A 14,107-nucleotide genomic window follows, 5' to 3' on the forward strand; every position below is an offset into this window, starting at 1 on the left:
TGTCAAATTCATCAACATAAAACTTAGCAAAGCCCCACTCCTTCAACTGTGCATCTCTTGCTAGCCAGGAAACATGAACTTGGTACTTAGTAGGACCTCAATAATATGTTCCATTGGTGTTGATGGACATGATGACCAGTCACTGGACCTTGGGGCTTCCCAAAGGAATTAGGAATACCTGTCTGGAGCCTAGATTAGCAACAGCATGAGATTCCAGACAAAACCATCCACAAGAGAACCATCTCCAAGATCACTTAAGGCAACTCAGACATGAATCAAGTTGCATGTACTTCCAAGGAACCTACGGTTTTCAAGCATGGATGCAATGCCTTGAAGATCAATGCCTTGATTTTCCTCATCTGTAAAATGGGAATAATAAAGAAATAGTTTTTTGTGAACAAGTGAAGGGGCAAGAGAAGAAGCTACAAGAGTGGCTGGCACACATGAGTAGTTAACAATGTGGGCTGTTCCTTCAGAAATATGTGAGTTACCATGTGTTCCTGAGTAAGTCAAAACATGTACACAATTCATTTCTACAAGTGAAGTCCTTTGTAGCTATCCTTCATTTTCCTACATATTGTTAAGGATAAGATCTAGACAAATACTCTCAGCTGAACACCCAGCACATATATTATGGGTGAGATGTCCTTGACTGACAGTTGAAGAATAATGCAAAAGGGGAAAGCTGTCAGACACAGACTCAAAAGACTGCGTTCAGTTTCCCATAGTTTGTAAAAAAAAAAAAAAAATGTAAGGACTAAATCAATACATGAACTTTCCTGGTATTTAAATGATGAAACATAAAAGAATCAGAGCAGGTACCTTTAATACTATTTAACTAGCATATGCCCCTTGCTCTGGACTATAAGATGTGGGTCTGAGATCCTGGAATTTCTGTGCTTTCTGGTCTAGAAGGTTTTTCTATCATTCCATGACAGCCTATGTGACACCTGGCTCTGACTTGACAGCTAAAGACTTTTCTGGCAAGTGTGTCTTGAGAGGACCAAAGGACATGTCTACAGAATGCATAGAGTTAGTCATAAGGAGGATCAAGGGGAGAAAATGATACAAATTTCCAGTTCCCTTCCATCCCTTATCCCAGTCAGCAATGCTCGGCTCTAGTGGTGAGACTATGCTAGATAGTGGAAACTTAACAATGGAGATATTCCCAGCCCTCCACCAGCCTTCCGAAATGTTGTCTCCCCACTCAGTGCATTTAATTGCTCTCTCCTCTGGGCACTCTGGGTCATCCCTACAGCTTATTAGAGAAGAGAACAGAGAGATGCTGGATCCTGCAAGTCTTACTTGCTGAGGAAAATGATGATAAATGTTGGATGCTTCAGGGGATGCTTGCTTTCTTTAATAGCCCTGAGGTACCAATTGCTAAGTCAGATGGAAGGAGTCATCCCAGGGGATTTCTTCTTAATAAACCAATTAATTATCTAGCAATCTGGGAAGGCAAAAGAGGGAGGCAGGCTCCATCTCACTTCCTGTAGGTGGCTCATCAAAAGGGTGAAGTAAGAGTGGCTCACAGGTCAGAGGGCAGCTTTAAAACCAGCCTAGGACTTTCCTCAAAGCCTTCAAGTTGATTCTGTCAGGCAGAACTTGATGACCCTAGAAATCAGATGTTCTCTATTCATGGTATTCTATAGCAAGATTCAGTTTAGATAAAGATCTTGCCTGATCCCAGAATTATCTCTTTTGTCTTGAACATTTTCCTCCTCCTCCTTCTTCATCATTTCTTTCAGATCATAAATCTGAGTTAATAGTGCTATGAAATCTGGTTTAGGAAACTGAGCAAGGAAGAGTAATTGACTTAAGTTTTGAGATACGTTTCTTGAAGTTATTTGTCTCTGTGGATATGTGCATGTGAGTTCAGCACCCACAGAGTTAGAGTTACAGGTGGTTGCAAAAGGCCCAATGTGGGTGCTAGAAATGAATCTCAATTCATTAGCAAGAATATCAAGTGTTCTAACCACTGGGTGATCTCTACTGGGCAAAGCTCTAGTAATGACTTAATGATCACTGTTCTGTCTGTCTGTCTGTCTGTGTATGTGTGTGTGTGTGTGTGTGTGTGTGTGTGTGTGTATCACTAGGAAAGATTTTAGAGGGAATTATTATACTCTATACTGTCTTCTTTTAATAATATTTTAAGAAATTTCTTTAGAATTTTTTAGAGGTATATACGATATATATTGATCATATCCATCCACTCAACTCCTTCTAACTCTTTCAGGAGCCTCCACTCTGGGATACTCTCAACTTTGTGCCTGCCACTTTTGTTGTTTTTAGTCATTCCCTGAGTCCAGTGAGTATTGGCCATGGGTATGGGGCTATCTAGTGGGGCATGGGCATCTTACGCTTTGATGGGTGCAAGCCATGGCACACATGTAAAGCTTGGAGGAAAACCCTGTATACCTTAGTTGTCAGTCTTCACTTTCCATCTTAAGACAAGGCTTCTGTTGTTTGCCAAGGCTAGCTTGCCCAGAAACTTCCAGGGATTCTCTTATTTCTATCCTCCATCTCCTAGATGAACTGGGATGACAGATACATTACATAGCCCAGAATCACTCATGTTCTGGGCATTCAAACTCTGGTCATTGTGCTTGCACAGCAAAAATTTTACTGGCTGAGCCAGCTTATTTTTAGATTTTTGAGAACCTTCTATATAGATTTCTAGAGGGGCTAACCTCATTTACATTTCCACTAGCATTGTTACACAGGCCCTTGCTTTCTTTCTCACATCCTTGTCAGCAATATATCACTCATTTCAACAGAAAGAAAATTGTTCTAATAAAACAGCAGCATTGTAAGCTAAACTCTATGGATTCTATGAATTCAGATGACAGTCATCTGAGTTCTCTGTGCCCAAGAGTCCTTGTATACCCTGAGATGGTAGCTACCATGCTTACATCATGAGACATTTTTTAAAACGTGCTAAAATAATGTCTCCAAAGTGCTGAGAGTGGCACTTGAAACACAGTGAAACTTCAGCAAACAGCAATCATCATCATAAACATCATCATCATCATCATTGTCATCATCATCATTATCATCATCATCATGTGTACCTCATAGTGTGTCACTCTCAATAGCACTACTGGTGAGCATAGACAGCACTCTGTCTCAGGTTTTTCTTTCATCTCCAGTATACAAGAGTGGCAGAGGTAACCTGCAGAAGAAAGTACACTAGGAATGGTCATGCCGCACATTTCAGACTTGACACAAACCTTATAGAACTTGGACCAGCATAGAGGAAAAATCCACAGGCTCCAACCTGTAGAAGATGCACAGGTCTGCTCTTCAGTTGGGCATATCACTAGAAATCATTTCCTTTCTAATGCAACTGCAGTGTGGAAATGCTGTAAGCCTCTGGGTCTGGTTTGAAGATTTCAGCATTAAAGGTAATGGTTACCTTTGCCTCTAAAATAAGAAACAACATTTAGACCAAATGTTCCTCACAATGAGTGCATTTCTAATTTAATAGGTACATAGCTTTGATGTGTTAATTAGAGACATGGTTTGCCTTTTCATGAATACCCTATCAGCTTTCCCTGATAAGTTCATAGGCCAGTATTGTTGGATTCCTTGTCGAGTAATTGGTCTCTGCTGCTTAGAAGGCCCACAATCTGTCAATTGACCATGTGACACACACTGCATCTAGGTCACCATGGACTGTGACCTTCCTATTTCTGTCATCAGGCTGTGTCCCTACCTAGCTTCTTTTTCACCTGGCCTGTTAGCTAGCTCTGTCACCCCCTCATTATGAACCCCATTCATTAAGTGATGTTTTCAAAGTGATTAAAAATCTTTTAAAACTTTAAAAATGTACAATTAATAATATCAGAAAGGAAGCTTTTAAATTGATTTTTTCCAGTGCTCATTAAACACCAACTTTCAAAGAAATAAAGTGCATGATTCTTTCCAAGTGCCCAACAATGAGTGGCAATATCTGTATAATTTTCAGATCATTATTTTATTAGCTGGGGCTTATTTTATAACCAGTAATTAAGATACCAAGGAAGGCTCTTTCATTAATCAATTGACATCTGGCTAATAGCATCTCACCAGGAGTAAATAACGTTCATGGAGGAATTCTGCAAAGAGATAGTGGAAAAATGCTAAAGGGTTCTAAAATAACCTTCTATAAGTCTTTGGGGCTCTTCTCCATGTTCTTAGCCTGTGTCCCCACTAAAGGACCTCAGGTGGTACTCCCTCCAGCATCCTGATTGTATAAAATGGTATCCAGCATCTCAATAAATCTTCATAGTACAATAAAGTCATAGTAGGATAAAGCTGTGTCTTTGCATAATGGACGTACAAAGTTCCCATGGGAGACAATCTACATTCAAACCACTGCAAGCTTGTGGAGAAGGGTGGAGAAGAACCTGCCTCCCACCATCATCTGTTTACAGTTATAAGCATCTAGACCTTTCAGGTCATATCTCTTTCTGATTGCTGAAAATTAACAGACAAAAAACACTTAAAAAATGTCATGGGCGGGCTGGATAGATGACTCAACTGTTAAGACTACTTTCTGGGCTTGCTGCGGATTAGAGTTCAGATCCCAGCACCTTTATCAGATTGCTCACAACTGCCTATAACTCCCTCTCCAGGAGATCTGATGCCTTCTTCTGACCTCCTTGGGCACTACATATCACACATACATACACACACACACACACACACACACACACACATCTAAAAAGCTAAAATAATATTTCAAAATTCATTTAACATAGTTTCATGAATCTATTATAATCCTGAAGGACAACATATGGTTAGTTACCACCTCACTTTCCAGAGGAATGGGTTGTCATCTAATAGTAGGGCATTTGCCTAGGATGTTTAAGTCTATGGATCTGATGGGCTGTGCAGAAGTATAATAAATAAAAAGGAGAAAGATAGTGCAGTAGAGAGGAGAAAATAAACAGGATTTTAGTGTATAGCAAGGTTTTGCTTCATATAGCTATCTAGGATAAAATAGCGGTTGTATTTATTACCTGTGTGCTAGGCAAGTGGAAGCTCAAGATGATTTTAGAATGGAATGCCAAATAAAACTTTCTTAAACATGATTCTAGGAGAGTGGAAGCCAAAGCCAGTCTGTTCTTTCCACTCTTTCCTACAGGCCTGTGTGTTTTTGACTATCTGATATTGTTTGGAAAAGTGGGTAAAATTATCAGATGGGTTTTTACCTGGGGTTGCCTAAGAGGAAAAGAGGAAGGAAGAGAATGGCGTGGGGCTATTCTGAGAGATGTACCCTGCCACCCAACCAAAGGACAAGTCAACTCTTGCTCAGAATGATTCAAACTTCCTATTCTCAGACATAATTCCTAAACCTTTCACAAAGTAAATTAGAATACTAAGTATTTTAAAGTGTTGCAAAAGATAACTGTGCTCTAAATACATAGGTGGATTCATAAAACAGCTGTAGCAACATGAGGTTGTTATCTGACCAAATTACATAAGTTCTCTGATCACTCTCTATAGACAATGTGACACACCATCATAGGCACCCACATGATTTTACACCAGTTGATGGCAGTCAACAATGTTAGTTCTTTTCCTGAATCCTGGAGATACCACTCTGAACATATTTTTAGAAAGACATGTCTCTGAATCAATGAATTTGATCTTGTGCAGATCTTGTGCAGTAAACCACAGCTGCTGTGAGAGTCATAAGTTCAGCGTTCATGGAAGGCATGTTTTGTCCTGGTGGTCCTTAACCTCTGGCTCTTACACCCTTTCAGGTCTCTCTTTTGTTTTCAATGATCTCTGAGCCATATAGTGGAAAGGCCCTTTTTTAATTAAATCAATGATTTTAGTTAAAAATCAATGTTTTGTATATGTTACATTGAGGCCCGTAAGGAAAGCATATGTTAGGGTCATACATACATGTCTAACAACCCTTTCCCAAATTACCAAACCAAACCATGTTTGCCATATATAGTGACCTTTATAATCTGTTCTATTCTGTTTCATCTCTTAAGCACTAATAAAAGCTCTCTAAACTACCTTGACTATTCATTATTGAGTAGTTCTTACAATACCAAATCATAGGCTCTTGTTGCACATTGTGACTATTTCATAAAAACAGAGTCAACCTTTATTTGCCTTAAGGGTACTCAAACAAGGACCCTACAAAAACATGTCTGGACAACGTCTCTACACTTTTAAGTCTGAGGAAAAGACTATAATTATACTCATGAATATATACCTTATTGGTATATCAAGAGTATTCACTATTAGTCATATATAGGTCACCTCTTCTTTTCATAAGGGCTGTGAACTAAAAAAGGGCCTTTACACTATATGGCTCAGAGATCATTGAAAACAAAAGAGAGACCTGAAAGGGTGTAAGAGCCAGAGGTTGAGGACCACCAGGACAAAACATGCATTACATGAATGCTGAACTCATGACTCTCACAGCAGCTGTGGTTTACTGCACAAGATCTGCACAAGATCAAACCAATGTTCTAATATTAAGAGGGCAGGTTCCCAAGGCTCCTGCTTAAGCAAAGGAGCCATTCTGACTTCTGGAGGCTGATGAGGCAGGTTGCTTAAAGAACATGGTATTTTGTAAGTTGACCATCCCCAGTGAGTGACTTTATACCCATGAAAATATTACAGTAAAAATTGGATTTGATAAGTCATTTCAAACAAAGATGTATAGCAGATACAGCTTGGTGAGTAGATATGGGAGTAGTTGGGGAAGGAAAGGTAGTGATGCTGTCAAAATGTGTTGCATGTATTCTCAAATAATTATTAAAATTGTTTTCTAAAGAAATATATATGTAGTATAATTAAAATAACATAGTTCTCACAGATGAGTAGTGGTAACCAATTTGATGATAAAGAGTACAATTTTGAAGCCCAGGATGGCAATATATCATTTATCCTTCATGATAACCCAAGATTTGAATACAAAATTCATCCCTATTATTAACAGTTACTTTTAACCTTATTATTAATAACTTTGTGGAAATTACTTCTCATATGTTGTTTGAATACCTCCATAATATTCTCAGTTTTACCCTTTAGTTCATAAAGCCTGGAATATCTATCTTCTGACTTTCACAGGGTATTTACGAATTCATCCATTTGAGTGGCCTTCAGGATTACTGTAGTCACACAAAGAGTAGTCTGTATATAACCTTTGAGGCACCTACATGTCCATTAGTAGATTAGTGGATATAGAAATTCAGGTACATTTACCCAATGAAATACTACTCAAGTGTTAACAAAAGTCATGAGTTCACAGATAAAAGGCTAGATCTGGAAAAAAATCATCCTGAATGAGACAACACATACCCCAAAATCACACATGGCATGTACTATTTTATATGTGGATGATATCTGCTAAATCTTTAGTAATCAGGTTACAATCTGTTTAACCACAGAGGTTAGTTATAGAGTAAGGGACTGGAGGAGGGGGATCTACCTAAGAGGGAGAAATAAAATAGTTATGGATGAACTGGTGGTTGGGGTGAACTGAAACAGGAAGATCAAACAGGAAAGAAAACAGAAGGGGGTGTTTAAGGGATGTGAGGGGAAGGGCAGCTAATTCTCTGATCCCTTTCTTAGTCTCAGGCCATTTGTCATTTGTACATAGGAAGGGTTTGGGTTTTGTATGTTAGTTTTGTATCCTAATAATCCTAATACTTCATTCGAAGTGTTTATCAGCTGTAGGGTTTCCTGGTGGAGATTTTAGTATCATTTATGTGTACTACAATATCAGTTGGGTTATATGGTACTGGGGATCAAACCCAGGGCCTCATGCAGGGTGGATAGGAGCTTTACAAACTGAGCTATGCCTCTACCTCTCACATCTTATTCTTGATTTACTTACATGCCAGTGCTCAAGCCAACATGAAGTTGGGCAAACAGCAAGTATCTAGTTAACAGACTGAATTAAATGGATAGATAGGAGAAAAGATTCTAGCAAATGAAAAGACAGCTCAAAGTCCCTAAAAATGCCCTCTGAAAATGAAAGCAAGGAGACTCACTCACTGGTACATGAACAGTAGGATTTGAAAGAACCATCCTAAGTGAGGTAACCCAATCACAAAAGAATACACATGGAATGCAATCTCTGATAAGTGCATATTAATTAGCTCAGAAGCCCTGAATACCCAAGGCACAAATTGCATAACAAATGACTCCCATGAACAAGTATGGAGAGGGTCCTGATCCTGGAAAGGATTAATCTAGCATTGGAAGGGAATATAAGGACAGAGAAAAAGGAGGGAGGTGATTGGAGAAGGGATGGAAAGAAGAAGGTTTATGGGACATATGGGGAGGGGGAATCTGGGAAAGGGGAAATCATTTGGAATGTAAACAAAGAATATCGAAAATAAAAATTAAAAAAAAAGAAAAAAAAATGAAAGAACCCCAGGAACTCTCTGGCCTGACCCCTCTGTGTAAGAGCTTGTGATGAGGGGAATAGAGAGTGTTACTTCCACAGCTGACTCAACACTGCATACTGCTGGTGGTTGGTCCATATTCTTTTCAACTTGACACATGCAAGAATCATGTAGGAAGAGGACTCTCAATAGGGAAAATGCTTCTATAAGGCTCACCTGGTGGGAAAGTATTTGGAGCATTGTATTGGTGGATGATTGATTGATATGGGAGGGCACACTGTGGCTGGTGCCACCCCTGGGCAGGTGAACCTGGGGTATGTGAGAGAGCAAACAAGTTGAGCAAGCTATGAGGAGCAAGCCAGAAAGCAATGTTTCTCCTCGGTCTGTGCTTCAGTCCCTCCCTCTGGAATCCTGCTATGACTTCCCTTAGTACTAGATTTAAATTTGAGAGTTGTAAACTGAACTAACTCATTCTTCCTGAAGTTGCTTTTGGTTGTTTTGTTAATCATAGCAATAGACACTCTAATTAGGACAGTTGGGCACTAGGCTCATTATAGATCATGGAATTGGTGGCGAAGATGATTTTGGGCTTAGGTATACAATAATGAATTTCAGGGCTAGACAAATAGATTCTGTTAGCCAGTTCTCTGACAGAACAGAAATGAATTTGTGGATTCCAATTTTGAAACTAAAATTCTATTCTCTTCCCATGATTGAGTTAGCCTATCCACAGAATAGTCGATTTTCTAAATTAGAATTTTCACCAGTAATGTTTTAACAGCAATATATCATGTCAACTTTCAAACTGGGAGTGGAAGGAAGGCCTTCTGGTAAGGGTAAGCTCTGCTCCTGGCAGGTGAATGCTACCAAGGCTTGAATAACAGAGAGGCTACCATACTACGAGATACAGTACAAAATGGCAGCATGGACTGCCTGTGTAGTTCCTGGCAAATTAAGCCTGTGCCTAGTTCTGTCAGTATCCTAGAGCCAAGAAGCTCGACCTTTCAGGAAGTGGGGAAGTAAACCCAAGACATGTATCAAGAGAAGCTAGACACTTTAAGCCAGATCTGTAGAAGCAGGCATCTCCCCAAGTATAAGAAAGCAAGAGAACTCCTAAATTTAGAGATTCTTATCTCAGCTCAAGCTAACATGTTTTAAAGACATTGCAAGCTGTGTCCCATAACCTCTGAACTACAAAACATCTTGAATTGTAGAAGCCTCTACAGGAAATTCTAATTAGCAAGGTCTGGGTCTTCCTCCTGTTTTTCTACTCAGAAGAGAACTGGGAGAAGGATGAATCTTGTCTATTAGGTTGTTTCAACATGAATACTGAGTACGTTAAAAACCTTACAGAATTATCTGGGACACTTCAAGCACTAAGTTGAGGATGGCCAAGAATATTCCCTCCTGAGAGAAGTTAATGTACTTGTCCAGGTTCAGTGTGAGAAGAAAAGAGAGCTGGGATCCAACAAAGGTCTACTTTTATAAATGTCCCTGCTTTTGCCTAGTTTTCAGTAAGAATGGATTCTCAACTGTATTATCATTCTTGAACTATTTGAATGAAAGAGATAACATCTACTCAGGGAGATAAAGACTTCAGAAGAGAATGAGAGGAGCCACAGGTAGGGATTGTTTAGGAATTGGACCATTGCTCTTTAAATATAAGAGGCATGAATGGGTTCTCCTTCCATTCAGTATTTGAGCACAGTGATTTGTGTACTTTAGCACACAAGTTCTGCCTCTCAAATGAAAGAAATTTCAACTCTTCCTCCGTGAGTTTGAGTTTCTTCAGCAATGTCTCAGCAGTCATATGGAATCCAAATGGCACAGCTATTCTTCCTACAGATCACTGTATAATTGCTGCTTAATGAGCAAAACCAGAGTAACTCTATTTGTCTGCTCTGGGTCGGCGGGCGCCTGAAGTGTGTTTTCTTAGAGAAATTGCCTGTATGTGTTTGCTTTCATTTGTGATTTTGCTGTTGTTGTTATTCAAATCGCCTCCTGCTTCTCTAGAGGAGATAAAAATTATTCATGTTTTTAAAATGCATTGTAGTATCTCTGGGGGATAGCAGTGCACAAACCTTATTTATTTATTTATTTATTTATTTATTTATTTATTTATTTATCTATTTATTTTTAAGAAAAGTAGTACAGAACTGTTGTCTGGTGTGGCTTAGATGGTTCATTTCATTGAAAACTCTGAAAGCTGAGATCCATTCTAAGATCTCTGTATTTGGGGATGAAAGAATCTAGATCTCACCCTAAGATGCACCTTCTGCTATTCATAATGGGCAGAGTCAGGGTGGAAAGATCTAGAAGCTCCTCCACGCATCCCATCACCATGCCCACAACTGAGTTGCTACAGTAAAGAAAGTGCAAGGCATAATATCAAGGAATCTTTCAAGAGGCCTAAGTTTCCTAGCTTCTTCCTCTCTTCCAAAATACACTAGACTTTTCTAGATTGAAACTTTAGAAATGTCTTTTGTTTTACATGTATGTGGCTATATGTGTCACAGTAAGCTTAGAAGGTCACAGGTCAACATGCAGGAGCCAGGTTGTCTTTTACCATGTGAGTCCTGCGAATCCAACTCAGAGTGTGAAGCTTAGTTGAAAGTTACATTACCCACAAAGAAATCTTCCTGGCCTAATTTCTGTGCTTGTATGGAAGAGGCAGGACATGTTTAGAATCTAGGTATGGAAGTTTTAGGAAATACTAAATTGTCTCTGATTCATGAAGAATTTCCCTACTCAGTAACTGTCCTATCAAGGTCATTGCAAAAGCAAAGTGGCTTGAACTTGGATGCCAGCTCCATGGCTTGCTGGGTGCCCTTAGCCCAAATGCCTGGCATCTTGAAATTCATGTGAGTTGATAACTCTGTTTAAAGGACTGATAGGTATTTGGGAAAAATGTCTAAAAGAAGACATCAAGCAAAAACTTATACCAGGAAGAAATTAATTCCTACTGATTAGGACTGTAGATAAAGAAAGGGAAGGGAGGAAGAAAGTATAGGAGAGGGGATGATAGAAAGGATGGGAGGGAGAAATGAAGGAGGGGAAAGAAAGACTTCCAGAGAAGAAGAGAGGATTAGAGGAAGGGAACAAGGGTGATAGGAATGGAGAAGAAGATCCTAGACTTTACTCTATAATGTCTCTCCTTTGGTGGGTGCCTCAGGCATTTTTATTTCATTATGTAAAGTCACTTTGGTACGCAGTTGATCAGTGTCTTTGTCCTATTATAAAACTGCAATAAAATATGTTCTGTCTAATACACCCATGCCCCTACATTAGTTATATTTGTTATTGCTGTGGCAAAAAAAGTGCCTGACAAAAGTAACCTAAGGAAGGAAGATGTGGTGGTTGAGATGAGAGTGGTCTCGAAAGGCGCATATGTTTGAATACTTGGTAGCCAGTTGGTGGAACTGTTTGTGCAGGATTAGGGCGTGTGGTCTTGTTAGAGGAGATGTGCTATTGGGGTGGAAGTTTGGAAGTTTTAAAAGACACCCATCATTTTGACTTAGCTCTTTTTGCTTCTTGGTTGTTTCTCAAGGTAAAAACTTTCAATTACTCCTCCAGTGCTGTATCTGTCTGCCTGCTGCCATGTTCCCCACTGTGATAGTAATGGACTCTAACCTGGAACTATGAACCCCAAATTAAACATTTTCCTTTATAAGTTGCCTCACTCATAGTATTTTATCACAGCAATAGAAATGTAACTAGCGAAGACTTGTTTTCTTTTTCAGCTTTTGATGTTACAATCTACCTATCAAGTTGATATCTAGATTAACCATCACAGTTTCTTAGCCTTAAGCAAGTACATGAATCTCCAGAGAGCATAATAATAAAAACCTGATTAAGGTCTGGATTAAATCTAGCCCCCTGCATATCAAACCAGTCACATCCCAGCTGATGCTGAGGCCAATGTCCAGAGGCTACACTTCCAGGTACCAGACGCTGTTCATCAGTGTCTTTTACTACTCTATATATGCTCAAATTCTTCCTTTAGTCTTGCAAAAATAAAGCTGTCTCTGAAGGTAGATTATGAAATTTCTGTCAGAAGATAGCCTTTGTACAACTCAGGGAGCTTTTCTTTCTGCCTTAACTCTTAAAAAAACACTGCTCTCTCTCTCCCCACACCTCTGACCCTGAAAGTATCTGTGGCACCCCATTGTTCGAGAAGACTACTTTCCCTTCTCTGGGAGTTTCTGGGTGGGACTGTGCTTACTTATCTTTAGAGGCATGATTTTGGACACTGAGCATGGGCAGAGACCATATTTGTGTAGCTGAGAAACTTGCATCTGGGTAGCTCTTACTTAGTCTTTGTTATCTTGCTTCCATGAACAGATCAGCTCAACACACAAGCCTGGAGCCTGACATCATTGCTGGGAATGAGCATACCCTCCCAGCTCCCAGTGGCATTCACTGCTTTTGTTAGGTCTTGCTCTAAATGGTGGACAATGATGGAGTCTTGAATAGGAAAAGCAAACAAATACAGGGCATCCTTTATATTGCCATTGATATTCTTTACTTAGACTGAGACACTGAACCAAGGACTCACCATGTTAAGTAAATACTCTGCAGCTAAGCCATCTCCTTCCTAGTCTGATTTTTACTTTTTACTTTGTTGTGGAGGTATCACTAGGTTTCCCATGCAGGCCTTGGATTTATATCCTAGGCTAGTCTTAGATTTGAAATACTACTACCTCTTCCTCCTGAATAGCTGGGATTGCAGCCTATTCTATCAAGTCCAGCTATATCAGCCTTGTTTAGTTTTAAAAACATATCTTTTATTTAATCTAAGCTTATAATATATATATATATATATGTGTGTGTGTGTGTGTATGTGTGTGTGTGTGAGTGTATGTGTATGTGTGTGTTTGAGAAAGGGAGAAAGCGAGGGAGGGAGGGAGGGAGCGAAGAGAGAGAAAGAGAGAAAGAGAAAAAGAGAAAAATATTTAAGGGGAAGAATTTCATGTTCCAACCTGTTGTAAAAACATGCTACTTAATATTTACAGATTTTCTAACAATTTTTTCTTGGTGTATGTATATACATAATTTAAAAGAAAATAATTAATTAGTGAAATGCAGCATGTAAAATTCCCATTATGGGTCAAAATATAATTAAATGTAGGTCTTATGCAGATAGCCACAGATGCATGAGACTCAAAGTAGATTATGCCAGTTAAAAATTCTAACATGGGGCTAGAAGTGTCTCTAAGCCCGACCACTCCCCAGTTGAGGAGATGTTGATTGTTGGTGGCTGCTGGGAGTTGGAGGGGATCATTGACCAGCGAATAACGCCCATATCTATACATATATGGGTTTAAGAACAGCATTAATTAGACTTAGTATATTATTATAAACAAAGAAGAGAGAAGATGAAGTTGGGAATGGAATGTGTTGAAGGCACTGGAATAATTGGAATAGAAATTAGGGGTTTTATATGATATATATAAGATAATATACATATATACACATACATATACATACATATACACACATACATACATATATAGTTTACATATATTGTATGTATATGAAGTTTTCAAAAATAGTAAGTTTCCAATAAATAGCTTATAACAGCTTTAAACTATGAACCTACCCTGCTCTATATTCAATTACTCTGTTTACAATAGGAATATTAATACATTTGTACATTGTCTCTCAATTCCCCCACTGCGTCCTGCTTAGTTATATGATTTTTTTTTCATTTCTTGAGGCAAGGTTTTGGAACTATTCTTTCAATA

At 39.0% G+C, this 14,107-nt stretch overlaps 1 pseudogene; it reads right to left on the bottom strand.

Moving 5' to 3' along the window:
• Positions 1 to 236: 236 nt before the first annotated feature.
• LOC127695666 (uncharacterized) lies at positions 237 to 359 on the bottom strand (annotated as a pseudogene).
• Between the last annotated feature and the right edge of the window lie 13,748 nt (positions 360 to 14,107).

The sequence above is a fragment of the Apodemus sylvaticus genome, chromosome 10, assembly GCF_947179515.1.
Source record: "Apodemus sylvaticus chromosome 10, mApoSyl1.1, whole genome shotgun sequence".
NCBI lineage: Eukaryota > Metazoa > Chordata > Mammalia > Rodentia > Muridae > Apodemus > Apodemus sylvaticus.